General features: G+C 38.3%; 1 protein-coding gene across 3 annotated transcripts in view; it reads right to left on the bottom strand.

Moving 5' to 3' along the window:
* The window catches only part of FHL5 (four and a half LIM domains 5), a 36,307-nt gene extending 22,383 nt beyond the window's left edge, over positions 1 to 13,924 (bottom strand). The window contains exons 1-2 of one of the 3 annotated variants that reach the window (XM_027079933.1): positions 11,620 to 11,826; positions 4,067 to 4,074 (exon numbers count right to left, since the gene is read on the bottom strand). The gene's annotated coding sequence lies outside the window, so the exon portion shown is untranslated. Of the gene's footprint in view, positions 1 to 4,066; positions 4,075 to 11,619; positions 11,919 to 12,209 lie in introns of those variants that run through there. The other 2 variants (XM_027079927.1, XM_027079940.1) reach the window with 2 other exon arrangements.
* Positions 13,925 to 15,569: the final 1,645 nt, after the last annotated feature.

Genomic DNA, 15,569 nt, shown 5'->3' on the forward strand with positions numbered 1-15,569 from the left:
ACTTCTCATGACTCCCTATTCTTCAAATATACTGTGTCTTTTTACACCTTTGAGCCTTCACATGTGACCTTTCTTCTATCTCTAATGACTTTCTTCTTGTCACCCCCCCCCCCCCCCCCCCCCCCGCCCTTGACCACCTACTTCTCGGTCAAGGTCCAGCTAAAAATCTTTCTCTCTGCAGCTTTCTCAGATCTCTCTGGACACAAGCTGCTCCCATTAGTTCATACATATGTCTCTTTTTCTTTTGCCACATTTGGTAACAGTTATTTTGTACTGTGTGTGTCTCTCTCACTTCAACACACAGCTGACAATTTGGGTGGACTTAAATGAGATATATGAAAAAATATATCCTCCAAAGTCTGTGTAAACTAGGCCAGACAAAATAAGTATATGTTGTACAGTGGGAAAATTTAGATTCACAGATTTAAAAATATCATGGAGTTGGAATAACTAGTAAAGTTCTACTCTTAGTTTTTTCCTTTGTTTCTTTTCCTAGTTCTGAGGGTGGAGTTGAACAGACCTGTGTGTACTTCCGTATCTGTTTTCTGCTTATAACCCAAGACATAACATACTGAGAAAAATATTGGGCTGGAAAGCAGAGGCTATAGATTTTTGCACTAGTTGCTTAAGCACGAACATGGAGACTACTGCTATGGAAACCATTTAATCTTTCTGGCACTTACTTTCCTTAACTGTGAAATGAGAACATTATTAGCTGCTTATGATCCCACCCACAGATCAAGCGAGATTAGAATGGAAAAGTCATGAGTGAGTTGGCTGTAGGTGTACTTGACTTGATGGAAAGTGTAATTATAAGTGTAGTTCTTATTTTGAAGAAGGAAGCTATTTTCTAGACCCCTCAAACACTACTTTTGAAAACTAAACAATTTTAAAAATAACTAAAGCCATAACTTCAGGCCATCAATCAAAAATAACCTAAAACAAGCATCATAGAATTGTGGTGGAATGCTTGATATTAGTCTCTAGGGACATATTCACAAGCCCAGTTTGTTGGAAGCTGAATGTCTTGTGTAGAGAGGGCAAATGAGAATTCTCCTGAGACCTGATGGCACTGGTCGCCCATGAAACAGAACAGCTGACGAGAGCTTTCCATCTGGTTAATTTGTTCTGTGGATACTAACAAAGGAAAAATGTGCTTTGTATGATTTTCTTGGAGGGATTACGTTCAGAATCATGTAATTATGGCAGTGATTACTGAAACAGGTACACTGTAGTTCATGGTAATACATAAGTGTAACCACATTTTATCAAACATTATATTCTTTACAAAATAAAAAAGTAGGACTCTCATATAGGTTTAATACCATCCTTGATTTTTTTCCTTACTGAGATATAAGAAAAATTTTAAGACATAAAGAATACCACCTTTTAAGGTGCAACTGGATTATCTAAATCTCTGTCTATCCAGATACCAACTTCCTGCTTTTAAACCCATCATTAGACTTGCCTCAATTTTTATCCCAAAGGAACCACTATCATTTCAATAGGTATAAGCTGTCATTCCTTCTACTCCCCGTAGCCTTGCTATTATTTCTGTAAAAGGTGTTCTGGAAGAGCAAATACAGTTCCTAGGTTGCCTCAGGATCTCCTCAAAGTCTTGAGTACTCATGTAGTGCTGGGGTTTGGTATATACAAGGACTGAACTAAAAGGTGTGATTTATCTAAATGTATTTAGCACAGAGTCAGCACATGGTAGGGACAGGATGTTTCCTGCATGTGAATCCCCCAAATCAACCTCATTTTCTGGAGATGGATTCTAATCTAAATATCACTGCAGATCTAATATAAGTATCAGAGAGTATTCCCTCCACCCATCTCTAAGCTTGTTGAAAAATTCAACAAGTACTCTATGGAATACTAAATGTAGTAGTTGTGTCAGTTTTTTGGTTCTGTTTTGTTTTGCTTTCATTGGTTTTCCTTTCTATTTGAAGATCACCTTCATCATGCTCATTAACTACTATCAGTATCTGAGCCCTAGGAGCTGTTTTCTCAGCAGTGGGAAGGGAGCTCATTGATTCATCTATTTAACACTGTTTCTACCTCCTTCCTCTTGCATCTATTGACAAATGCAAGCATATTTAGCAAGAAGTGTGATCTGCCATTGTAGAAACTAAGTCTCCTGTGGAAGGACTGAATCTCTAACACATGCTAGTCATATGAATCACCCCCACAGGGCCAGGTATTTGAGTTCACAAGATCACATGAAAACTTCGCTATGGTCTAGTGGAATGTACTTCATCAGACAGGAAATGCAATATCTTTTGTACCGTTTATTCCTTCAGTTTTTGAGTTCAATGTCATGTGTTATAAAGACATTGTGACTGGATCACTGTAAAACCAAGACAGCTATTTTATTTTCCTGGGTGGTTTTTTTGTTTGTTTGCTTTTTTGGCTGCGTTGGGTCTTCATTGCTGCACACAGGCTTTCTCTAGTTGTGGCGAGCAGGGGCTACTCTTGCTTGTGGTGCGCAGGCTTCTCATCGCAGTGGCTTCTCTTGTTGAGGAACATGGGCTCTAGGCGCGTGGGCTTCAGTAGTTGCAGCATGTGGGCTCAGTAGTTGTGGCTTGCAGGCTCTAGAGCACAGGCTCAGTAGTTGTGGCACACGGGCTTAGTTGCTCCATGGCATGTGGGATCCTCCCAGACCAGGGATTGAACCCGTGTCCCCTGCATTGGCAGGCAGACTCCCAACCACTGTGCCACCAGGGAAGTCCCTTCCTGGGTATTTTAAAATAAACTCTAATTTCCTTCCAAAATTAGTGATGGGAAAACTCTGTCTTTAATTAATTCACCTTAAGAAGATGGCAAACATATTCAATTTACACAGTGCCTGAGAGCAGATTAGGGTAATAACCATGGACCCAGGAATTTAGAGGAGCTGAGACAAGTGCTCCAATCCCCACAGGTGTCGATGCATCTTAAACCCATGTCATCTTGAAAACCTAAAAGTACGTGCTCCTTAGAACATAGAAGAACCAAGCAAAACATACTTTCCATGATTTTCTTTCCGGTAAATGTTTTTAAATATGAGAAATAAACCATTTCTATTCTGATGAAAGATAGTGTTAGAAACTGTCCAATGAAATGAAGAGCGTGCTTTATTTGGAAGGTGGCCAATATAAAATGATAGATGTATTCTTTATCTAATAGAGCCTATAAAGTCGTTTTCTAAATCGAAAAATGGCTTAAAAATGACAACTCCAGTTAAACGAATTGGGAAGAATGTTCAGTCGTTGAACTAAGAGCACGAAATAAGATTTCATAATCAATCACTTAATTCTCTCCTGAGAATGAGACAAGTCTGGCTATATAATATATTGGCTTTCATGTATCCTGGCATTAATGCGTATTATAGATTATGTTGGTTTATGACCTTCTTCAACTTCATAAAACACAATGATGAAAGAAGAGCTCATTTCTGGGCCTTCCGAAACAGAGTCTGTCAAAAAGTTCTAAAGCTGCAGACATTTTTGAATTTTAGGGTATATGAGCTTGTATTATAAGGTATATATAAAGTATATGAGTTACATTTATGAGTTGTATTATGGTATGTTCAGTGAAGGCCCTTTGTGTTTCTCTTAGATAATTCTTATATTCTAACTTGTATTATAAATTTTGGAAGGGGGGTTGTTGTATTCCTTATGCCCATAATATAAGCTCACTGAGAGCACCGTATCTTACTCATTTCTCTACTCCAGATGGAGCCTGGAAGTGCCCCCACACTTACTGGGTGATCTTTTAAAATGTTGCAGATAAAACTTACGGTAATTTTTAAAGGATTCCTACTTTATTGAAAGTGGTGATGGCTAAAGACCAAGAAAATAAGCTGAGGCACCTCCAGTTTTGAATTTTCTGTTGGGAGGCATCATTATGATTCCCTAGTGACTAAGCATGCTAGGTAAACATTCTTCTCTTGATGTATAGGGACACGGCACCAGATACTCACTCTTTTCCTCTGAACTTGAGGATAACAAATGTCTTATGTCTTTCAAGTCTACCGGCAGTTTAATAAGTGGATACAGGTGTGGTGTAGATGTCTCTTTGGAACTTTTTATTCTGTTTTCAACAATAGTAGTCACTGCAGCCTTTAGACTCCTATGAGCCTGTAGTAGGAGCTCTCCCTAGCCCTTCACTGCCCAGGGATGGGGGTGGCAATCCCAGCAGCCTGCCTCTGAGGGCTGGCCATAAGGCATAAGTGCCCCTTGTCATATGCATACAATTTCCAATCATTCTCCAAATTCTTAACTCTCAGTTGATCATTTTCATGATTTTTGTGGGGACAGGTCCTAGTAACAGTTTATAAAACTGCTCCATTATCAGCATCCCATTTGGCATTTTGACAGCATCTAAATACGTATGTGGCAGAAAACATGACATTTATATTCTGCCTTATAAGGTAGAATGTTGTAAATCATACCCATAGATGGTGCTTTAGAGCAAAGTAGATAATACATATCAAAATACCTTAAAAACAATTATGAGTTATGCAAAAATAAACCTTGCTGAGAATATATAGGAATTAAAGTAATGGTAGACAGAAAATTTTAAGACTATATATAATTTGTTACCCTAATAGTGGTGTAACATTTGGTACTGATCAAAACCAAACTTACCTTCTCATTAACCGACATTTAACTTAAAAATACCTAGTCACTCTTGAAGAAACCACAAAAACAGTGATGAAGAGACAGGGAAGGTAGTGAGATTTACTTTCCACTTGTATATAGCCTTTTGTACCCTTTGAATTTTGTACCAAATGGCCTATTTTAAAAATTAAATGAAATCCTAACAAATCAAAAGGCTAAACTTATTTCCCTTTGAATCACTTGTTCTTGACTATAGAACATAAGGACTAAAAAAGATAGATCAGTTTTAGCTCCTCATTTTACAGGGATAGAAACTAAATTCCAAAGAGGATATTTATAGAGCTAGTATTTCTTTCTAGAAAAATTAGGAAAAATGGAATATACCTGCCAAATTAATTTTTGTAAATACTTAAAAGGAAATACCCAAAGTGAATTTTAACAAGCTTCTTTTTTGGCTGTTTAGAGCCAAACAGCCACTCCCCTCCCATTTTATAAATAGATGCTGACCCAGAGTCTTTAAATGACTGTCTTTAAATCACACTACTTTCAGTGACCTATTCCTGGTCCAAGCTCTTTAGCATTTCAGACCTTTCAAAATCTGGCATCTGCCTTGGCCTGGTTCTATCAGTTTTAAACCCAACAATATCAAACAGCTCTCTGAACACAGTGAACGTTACTTCTGTAGGTTTCACAAAGAGCTCTTGAGTGCCAAAACAGTGCTTGGCAGTGAAGGTAAACCAGGTCTCTCCCTGTGAAAAGCCTCCACTCTGGCATGGGAGACAGACTCACAAATAATTACTCTACCCCATCAGTCTTACCAGATCAGGGCCCTGGCTCTCCATACTTCAGCACACACTGTGCACTGTAGCCCTAGTTAATCGTCTTTCCTGCTCAACAGTAAGCTTCAGGCGGGACAAATGCTATATTACCCCCAAACTAACTGGTGTCTAGCATATTATCAGCATGTGCTGGGCACTCACTAAACATTGTGGATGAGAGGGAGTGGGGGGAGAAAGAAGAGAGGGCAGCTGGAAATGCTTGGACGTAGGCACAGGGTGCCCTGGAAATTTCAGGAACTTTCTAGAAAATGTCAGGTAACACTTCTAGAGCTGTAGCTTGAAGATGGAATAAAAGCTAGTCTCTAAGAAAAGGTGGGGAAGAGCAGTGGGGCATCCACACAGTTGTGGATGTGGGGAAGCAGCCCACTGGGAGTGTGGACCAGGCAGAGAGCATTGCTAGACCTGCTTGAGGGACAACACCTGGAGGGTGGCATTTTATCCGTACCTGGATAGGCAAAAGGTCACTTACAAAATGAGATACTTTTACATGTCAGCTTTAAAAACTCAACTACACATTGCTATGAATATATATTTGCCCACTCTTCTCTTCTTGGCCACCTGAAGACCATACCCTTAAACACAGCTTGGTGTCAGATGCTTTTTTTTTTTTTTCCTGCATGCAAATTATACCCATGAATCTGTTAAAAGAAGTGCTGAATTTTATGGGAAGAAAAAATTTTACGTAACATCAAAGCATTTTTCTATACTGAGAAGCCTTTGGTCAAACTTTATGATAGGCATCTCCTTGTTCACCCATGAAATTGTCGTCAGCACAGTGCAAGGATTCATGATATAAGCAAAATTGAACAGCTTGACCAATGTTTCTGTAGATACTATACTGACTTGATCTACTTGGTGAATGAATGAGTGAATACATGAATGAATGAATTACCTGTATGTATGACTTTTTGGCCCTGTAAAAAAAAATGATAAACAGTTTGATACCTTGACCAGGACAACTATTAATAGTCTTTTTAAAAGTATTAGGAATTACATGATTATGATATTTTACTTAAATGGTCTTATGAACAGTAAGGATCATTAAATATAAAGGATCATTAAAAAGGACAGAATCAAGCTGGAAGACAAGAACCCCAGAAGCCCATTTCCCCACCATCTTCAGCGTGTACTATCATTAAAATTAAATTGAAAATAAAACCCAAAGCGTATTCTTAAAGAGGGGAGAATCTGATACATCAAAATGATCTACTGAAAAATAAAACTCAGGGTCCATTGATGATACTGCTCTGGCAAAATGAATAAGCAAAGGAAAATCTCAAAGCTTTGCCAACAATCAAGTAAGATGGGTTTAAGGTCCAGTAGCAACAGAATTGTATGAGCAGAATTTGAGAAGAGATAAAAGCAAAAATGACTACTGATAGCATTACTCTAAAACAGAATTCTACAAAATGGGTGTTTTTATTCCATCTTTAAAGTAGTGAGGCAAACTGATGTGCCCGAGTTCACAGAAGACTCAACATGGACCAGACTTCAAAGCTTGGACTCTCTTCTCTGTCATTCTTGCACTGACTTTCTAGCCTTGCATATTTATTTAATGAATTAAAAAATTTTTTTCCTTTCCAGTGGGTTAACAATCCAACCCAGAGGCAGCAGTTGGAGAGAAGCTCATTCTATTATATCCAATATTTCCCTTTACTCCAACCAGATCTTAAATCTTTCTGTTCCCTGACTCCATGTCTCATTTTATGGGGCTTTAGAAATGTGTATGTAAAATGCATTGATTCTTACTGATCATCTGAAGCCTGCAACAGTGTGTGGGATGCTAGAAATTCAGCGGTAATTGCCACAGTCCCTTCTCTAAAAGAGCATACGGTCCTGTAGGAGATACAGATAAATAAATGAGTTTACAACGTGAGCCCAAGAGGGCACATTGGTAGGATGAGGATATGCAGAAGTGGCACCAAACAGATTCGGGTGGAGGCTGGTCTCTAAGTTCTTTCCAGAGAAGGGAGCACTTGAGGGTGACTAGGGTGAGTTAGGTCTGTATGCAGAGAGCTCTTCTTTGGGTATATAAATTGAGGGAGAGGTGGAGTTCATCTCTAGTTTCTGGCTTGAGCAACTAGTTGTTGCCCATGGAGACCTGGCAGAAGAGAGGCATTTGCTCAGTTCTTAATCTGCTGAAGGTCATTTGGTATGACTGAGCAGGAGAGAGAGAGAGGGCGAGGATGTGCACCTTTGTGCGCACATCAGTGCCTTAGTAAAAACTGTTTGGGAGAAGAATGTAGAGGCTAAATTATTCAGGGTCTTAACTAGTAATAATAACAACTTGCACTTAACACTTTTTCTATGCCAGACACTGTTGTAATTTTAATATAACACATTGATTCCTCATTTCAAACCTAAGAAACCTAAGAAGAAGTTATACCATCATGATCTCCATTTCATATACAAGGAAAATGACAGACACAGAGGCTGACTCCTCTAAGTTCCCAGATCTAGTGAGTAATACAGCTGAGACTTGAGCTCCAGCCAATCTGGCATGAAAAGTGTGGTCCATGAACCAGTATTATCAGCATCACCTGGGCGCTTGTTAGAAATGCAAAAACTCAGGCACTAACCCAGACCTACACAACCAGAATCTACATTTTAACAAAGACCCAGAGGTGGTTCCTGAGCACTTTAAAGTTTGGGGACATCTGCTATGACCCACTAAACACTACTGCTTCTCTTTACTTTGGAAAGGAATCTGGACATTATCCTAAGGCCAGTGGAAAGTCAGGAAAAGGTTTGAAGTAAGAGATTGACAAAATCAAATCTGGTTTTAGACCAGTAGTTTCAGTGTGGAGAATGCAGCAGAAGCGGGCAATTCTGGAGGCACGGAGACCCATGAAAGGGCCACTGTTCACCAAGTAAAAGAAGATGGCAGTGACAAAGGAGAGAAGCTGGTGAATGTATGAGGTAGCATGGACAGAATTTGGAGATTCTTTGTGTATACAAGTTGAGGGAGAGGTGGAGTTAGTTCACCTCCAGTTTCTGGCTTGTATCTTGATGTCATTTTCTGTATGAGAACACTTGGGGGAAGTAGGGTGGAAAGTAGGAGAGGGGAATGATGAATTTACTTTTAGATTAAAATGAGATTTGAGAGGACTGTGGGAAAGCCAAGTAGAGCTGTTCAGCCAGGTCCAAAGAGAGAGGGCAGGGAAACCACATACATTACTTGAACATTTTGAAATTCTGTGTCAAAAAGTTTACCTGGCTTGCCCTTCAGGCCCCTTCCCTTCCCGCATTGTATTCACTGGGGTCCAAGCCTGCTCTGGGCAGTCCTGTATTCAGCAGATAATTGGGCATACAGGTTTGTAGCTCAGAAAAGATATCTTAGCTGGACATAAAGATTTTGGACTCAGTCATGTAGAATAGATTGTAATTGAAGCAGTGACATTTAGCTCAGAAAGAGAAAGGGAATCTAGGACGTGTAGGGAAGAGGAAGGGGAATCTGTGAAACAGATTGAGAATAGTGGTCGTAGAGGCGGGAGGAAAACCAGGAGTTGGATACCATGGAATCCCTGTGTAAAGAGTGTTTCCAGATGGAGAAAGTGGAGAATAAGGTAAAATGCTTCTGAGATACTAAGACGATAATGAGAAATGTCTGCTGGATTTAGCAATACACTAGTGATCAGTCACCTCAGTGAGAGGCAGGGGAAACTGATAAGGACCAAAGCCAGACTGCAGTTGATTGAGAAGTGGGAGCTAAGAAAGTGGAGACTCTTCACAAGGTGTAGACAATACTTTCACGAGATTGAGCTATGAAGCCGAAGAGTGAGGTAAGTGGAGGAGCTCAGTAATGAAGGGAAGCTTTTCAAGATGGGGAATTTGAACATGTTTAAATGTTGATAGGAGGAGCCAATAAAGAAGGAAAGAATGAAGATTGTGATCCCTGAAGCAGAGGGTATGAGATAACGGGCACTAGTTTAGATCGTCCCTTTCATGTTCCAATCTACCAATAGGCCGGTATGGGGATTGGGGAGAATGGCCAGAGAAACAGGAAGGTCCCACTGCAGTCACCTCTTCCATATTCTGGGGTCTCTAGAGGCTTAATCCTATCACCCTTCCATTCTAAGCCTTACTCTCCACGAAAGGAACTGTTCTGATACTTGAACCTTCTACTTTTATTTCAGTGGACACATTGCCCAGAACAAGTATGGCTACGAATTAACTATGTATCTGCTTTGAAAATTAACCCTTAAATGTCATCTTCAGCTAAAATCCTTACCTTAACCTTACCTGTCCTCAGGTGAGGACAGTTGAGAGAGACAGTTTAGACATACTTCCACCGTAAGCCTTTTAAAGATTTGGTAAACCCACCAACCCCAGGGTTTGTCTGGAGCTGAAGTCTGTGATTTCATGGAGGATAGTGGTTCATAATCAGGACCCCTCAAGAATACTCAAGGACAGGTTTCAAGAGTCTATCAACTCCAGAAATGTCAAGGAAAAATCCATTTACAATGGGCTTTTTTTTTTTTTTTTTTAATGGGAAGAGGGTCCATTGATTCTATCAGATTCTTAAGGGAATCTGTGATCCCAAAGTGGTCTAACGTGGAGATAGATAATGCTCAAGCTGATCATTTTGGAGGGACTCAAGGCGTTATGGCAGGAAGGAGTCTTCTACCTCCTCCTTCCCCTCCTTTTCACAGCTCCTTCCAGGGTACCATAAGGTAACCAAGAAAAATGATGACAATGAGAGAGGAAAAAGGTAATTACAAGAACATGGAAATGTATGGTTGTTTAGTTGGCATCTGATTCAGAACTTTCCATGTGAACCCAAGTATTTGGTTTTCAATTCTAAAGACATCATGTTTCCTAGATTGAAAATGTGAAAAAACAAATAAAAGCTTCTCCAACATGTTCTAGATAAAATTTTATTTTCAATATTATAGTAGAAAGTTACCAGGCTTGCCTAAGGAACCCAGATTAATCCAGCTTTACTCAGAATGTTGTTGGCAAGTATAGTAAAAATAAGAGGTAGACTTGTCCCTGAGGTGATGTTACATTAAAGCACAAATCTGCTGCTCTTGTTTAGGTAGAACAGCCCCAGGATTGGCAACTAATGATAACACATGGGAGTAAATAGAACAAGTATCGAAAACAGACATCAGAGTTTACCTTCCCCACCAAGCAATTTGGATTATGGCTTTAGGCACATATCATAAATATGTTAAGAAATACCTTGTGTGATACATATATTTGCAATATTTGTGTTAAATTTTAATCCATATACGTTACTAATAAACATGCTGGAATTTATACACGATAGTATTGTGAATGTGAAATGAGGGCTAAAATGGCTTGAGGAATTTCTTACATTTTTTTAATAAGAATTACACATTTTATTAATGATTGTTGTTAGTTCCTACATTTGCAAAACAAAAATTGACAAACTGAGGAGTTACATTTGGTTTTCGAATGCATGACAGACACCAAAAAGGGTCTGATTAAAATAGTGAGGGAAAAAGCATAAACACATATGGGAAGCATACTTTTGCTTATGTAACGCTATCCCAGTTTCAAGAAGCAATGCTTTAGATTCATTCAGTGTATTACATATCTGTGTGGGTCAGAAACACAGACATTTTAATTCAATCTTAGAAAGCCTAAGATTAGGAATTGTCTTTATGCCTGCTTATGAAAAATAGGCAGATTTGTTTTGTTTTTTTTTAATAGGAATCTCACTGACTCACTTAAAATCTGTAAATAACTTTAAATTGTGCTCTGGATATGTAAATCCAGCCATAAAATATCCTTAGTGATAAAGTCAGTCATCCAAATAAATTAAGCCAAATAAAACTCCAGTATGGAGTCATTCCTTTTTTATGAATACAATGAAGTTATATCTCCAATTATAAAGACAATTTTCAGAACTAAGGAGGCAACTCAAAAGTTATCTGGCTACAATGTTGCCTTAATACACATGGCATGGAAATGAGAAATCTGAAAAGCTCAGCATATAAAATTTGATAACTGTTGGCTCAAATGTTTAAAAAGTTTCTAAGAAACTTCTAGATATATACTTACTTGCTAAGTAAAAACAAATCACTACAAAGTTTCTTTTAAGCAGTCACTAGAAAGTTTATAAGAATCTCTTGTACTTAAAAAAAAAATTAAAGAAGCCAATAAAAACCACATTAAAAACACAAAACATTAAAGAAAACAAAACTTACTTCTTCTTAAAGCTGCTTCTTCCAGGGATTTAAACAATATGAAAGGAGAATATATGATGATTTACTTTCCCCTCCAACACATTCATATGTCAACTCCAAGAGGAACAGAATGGGCCACCAAAACTATCTGAGGGTCCCTCCCAGTTGCAGCTTTTTAAACTTTGTGGAAGACAACAGGAGGGTGTGTGAGTTTCCTCCAAGTCTTGTGACATGTACATCGCTGACTCCTACTGGGCTGAAAAAGCACTCCTTGTCAATTTTTACTTAAAATTATGAGTAACAAATTCTCTGCAGGACATCTTTAAAGGGAAATCCTGCCAGAATTAGTATCTGAAATGTCTGGATAATCTCCAGAAAGTTTAAAATATAAAGTGCACATACAGACACATACACTCAGGAAATTCCCACTGCCTAGGCTAAATTGAGGGCATATTTAAATGAAAAAAATTTCTATAAAGGATGATGTATTTCCTGTTTTTTGTTTTGTTATTTCAGTGACTATCAGAACCCTTCTTATAGGTTAGAAATGGCTGAACTATAGAGCTTTTCTTTTGAAATATCTGGAAAGAGATGTGGCCCCATGTTCTCACCTGTAGCGTTTTTGGTAGCTTGAGAGATGAACAGTGGTTTGTGGCTTCTATCATTGCCTTCCTGGGAAATTTGCTAACTTTGAGCCTTGGATTTGACTAGGATAACTCATAGTAGTTGCCTGCTTCCTGCACCAGTACCGTGGACCTGGCATTCCCTGCTGTTGCCTATTTCCCTATGAGCTGGCAACAATTGTTATGTCACGTCCACAGCTGTATGACTTCATTTAAGCACAGACTCAGATAGTCTTTTGAAATCTTAAGTCAGAACTTGAAAAGTGGCTAGATATTTCATGAGTTGGATCTAAAGAAATGTTTGAATATTGAACTAATCCACAACAGGAATTCTCAGTGGGTCAAACTGATCCATAAAGCAAGTGACATTTGCTCTTAAACTCTCCATCTGAGGCCATTTCTTCAGTTTGTAAAGGTGGGTGAGGGAGGAAATGTTCCGCCTTAACTCCATTTATGCTCAGACCAAACTTGAACTGTCCTTGTTCTAAGTGCCAAAGGAATGATATGTTAATATTTTCTGAGGACAAACTCAGTTACATACAATCAAAAAACTTGAACTAGGGAAATATAAAGCCAATCAACTCTGTGCGTTGTTATTCACCCGACTTTGATGAAGATATGATGAAAATGAAAACATAGTGATTAGCAGCAAATTGTTCTTCTGTCCTTTCACTGAATCAATCTATTATAAAACAGTCAATCTAACATAAAATATTATTAGTAATAGATTTTAATCCTCATGACACCATGGCTAGACAGGCATTATTTTTCTCCTTTTATAGGTGAGGAAGTAGAGTCGAGGAGGTATAAAATCGCCTATGTCCCCATCTAGCTATGGAACTATTACCCTCTTTATTAGACCTGTGCTTCCTGAGAGGGTAATCTACATTCACTTATCCAACCTATGACCTCCTGCTCCCTTCTCAAACTACTCCACCAAAGAAAAGCTTCATTAAGCTCAATAAAGATCTTAACACCCCAAAGAATAGTCTTTAATCTTACCTGAAATTTCTCATCTCTGCCATGTCCATTTCTTTTTGAAATTCTCTTCCCTTGGTTTCACTAAGTCACACTCTCCTGATTTTCTCCTTGGGCTTAGCATCGTCAGCCTCCTCTCCCTTTATTCACCTCACCCTTCCCTAGAGCTTCATCCTCAGTTCAGAATGCTTCTCTCTACGCTCTCCGTGGGGTTCCTTATGAAAAAATTAATGATATGACTCCTAAACCTGTATACTCAACTGGTATCACTCTGAGGTGCCAGACCTGTATCCTGTTGTCTACTAGCTGTCTTTGTCTAGAGGTCCCCAGGCATCTCAAACTCAGCAGCCCCCAAAACACCATCTCCTCCCGACTCCCCACTGTACAGAGAGTCCACTGTATTTCCTGTCTCAGGGCATGGCACAATCATCCAACCCATCATACCTTGGACTCCTCACTTTTCTCATTTATTCTCCACTATCCCCATCATTCATCCCCAACCCCAACTTCTGTTGGTTTTACTTTGTTAAATATCTCTCAAATTTGTCATTATCCCTGCATTTCTGGTCCTCACATTTCTCACTTGGATTACTGTCATCAGTCATAAAACAACTGACATCTGTCTCAGTCTGGTCCCCTTCTATCATTTCTTTATATCACTATAAAATGATATTTATTTAAAGATATCAGTTTATTGAATTATACATGCTTCTTGCAGAAAGTCTGAAATAAGAATGAAAAAAATAGTTTAAAATGACTTGCAATCCAAGAGACAGAACTCAAAACGTCACCCAGATATTATGCATACATATAGCTATACAAGGGAATGTTTATGTAAATGTTTTCATGCAAATGTTTACACAGCTATAGTTAAATATATTTAATTAGAAAACCAAGATCACATTGCATATGGTATATCTATTATACTTAATATACTGTGAATGATTTTCCAAATCAGTTAAATATTTTTAAAGTGGCTGTGAATAATGGCTGCAATATAATGAAATATGTGATGGAATAGTGCTTCCTCTTTTCTCTCTCTCTCTCTAACTCTGATCTGTTTTCTTCAACACCAAAACTTAGCCTGAGCATTTATAAGGTATGAATCACAGGAGTTTGACTTCAGTGGGAAAGAGGGAAGGAGAGAAATATAGAACACTCACTTTAAGTTCATTTACCTTTACTAGACACTATTTAAACAACTATATATTCTGTACTATGTTTCATGCCTTCAAGGAATTATCTAACCTGTAAGTCTATATAATAAAGTTTAAGGCTGCATTTTAGGTGAGTAAAGACAAGTTTAGTAGGAAAACAGTTTGATAAAGTGCTTTTTTTCTTCTTTACATTGAATAACAAGAAACACAAGAGAAAACCTGTGGGAATTTTAGCTTGACTAGTTTAGTTTTAGCTTGACTAGTCAGAGAAAGGGTTTTTCTTCAGGAGACTAGCATGTGAATAAACAAAAATATTTCAGAGCCAAGAAGACTGCCTCCTTTCCTTGAAAGACACATTGTCTATGTTCCTCTTCTATCAGAGGATGGGAAAAATATTTGTACACATTTTTAAGTCCACATTTTACTTCTCAGAAGGGGAGACATTGATTTCACAAATAATGTATACTTCTTTTTTTCTCTCTGCAGGGATGGAGAGCTATATGTAGTTGCAAAAAAAATATATTAATATATTTTGCTTATTTTTATCATGATATACAATCAAAATGCATTTTGTCTTTTTTTTTTAGTATATGCATTTTTAAAAAACAATTTTATTGGAGTATAATTGCTTTACAGTGTTGTGTTACTTTCTGCTGTGTAACAAAGTGAATCAGCTATATGTATACATACATCCCCATATCCCCTCCCTCGTGTCTTCCTCCCACCCTCCCTAACCCACGCCTCTAGGTGGTCACAAAGCACTGAGCTGATCTCCCTGGGCTATGCAGCTGCTTCCCACTAGCTATCTGTTTTACATTTGGTAGTGTATATATGTCAGTGCCACTCTCTCACTTCGTCCCAGCTTACCCTTCCCCCTCCCCATGTTCTCAAGTCCATTCTCTATCTACATCTGTGTCTTTATTCCTGTCCTGCCCCTAGGTTCTTCAGAACCTTTTTTTTTTTTTAATTCCATATATATGTGTTAGCATATGGTATTTGGTTCTCTTTTTCTGACTTACTTCACTCTGTATGACAGACTCTAGGTCCATCCACCTCACTACAAAATAACTCAATTTCGTTTCTTTTTATGGCTGAGTAATATTCCATTGTATATATGTGCCACATCTTTATCCATTCATCTGTTGATGGACATTTAGGTTGGTTCTATGTCCTGACTATTGTAAATAGTGCTGCAGTGAACACTGTGGTACAT

This window comes from Aethalodelphis obliquidens, unplaced genomic scaffold (genome assembly GCF_003676395.1).
Source record: "Aethalodelphis obliquidens isolate GAN/ISIS:26980383/991018 unplaced genomic scaffold, ASM367639v1 scaffold3, whole genome shotgun sequence".
Classification (NCBI taxonomy): Eukaryota; Metazoa; Chordata; class Mammalia; order Artiodactyla; family Delphinidae; genus Aethalodelphis; species Aethalodelphis obliquidens.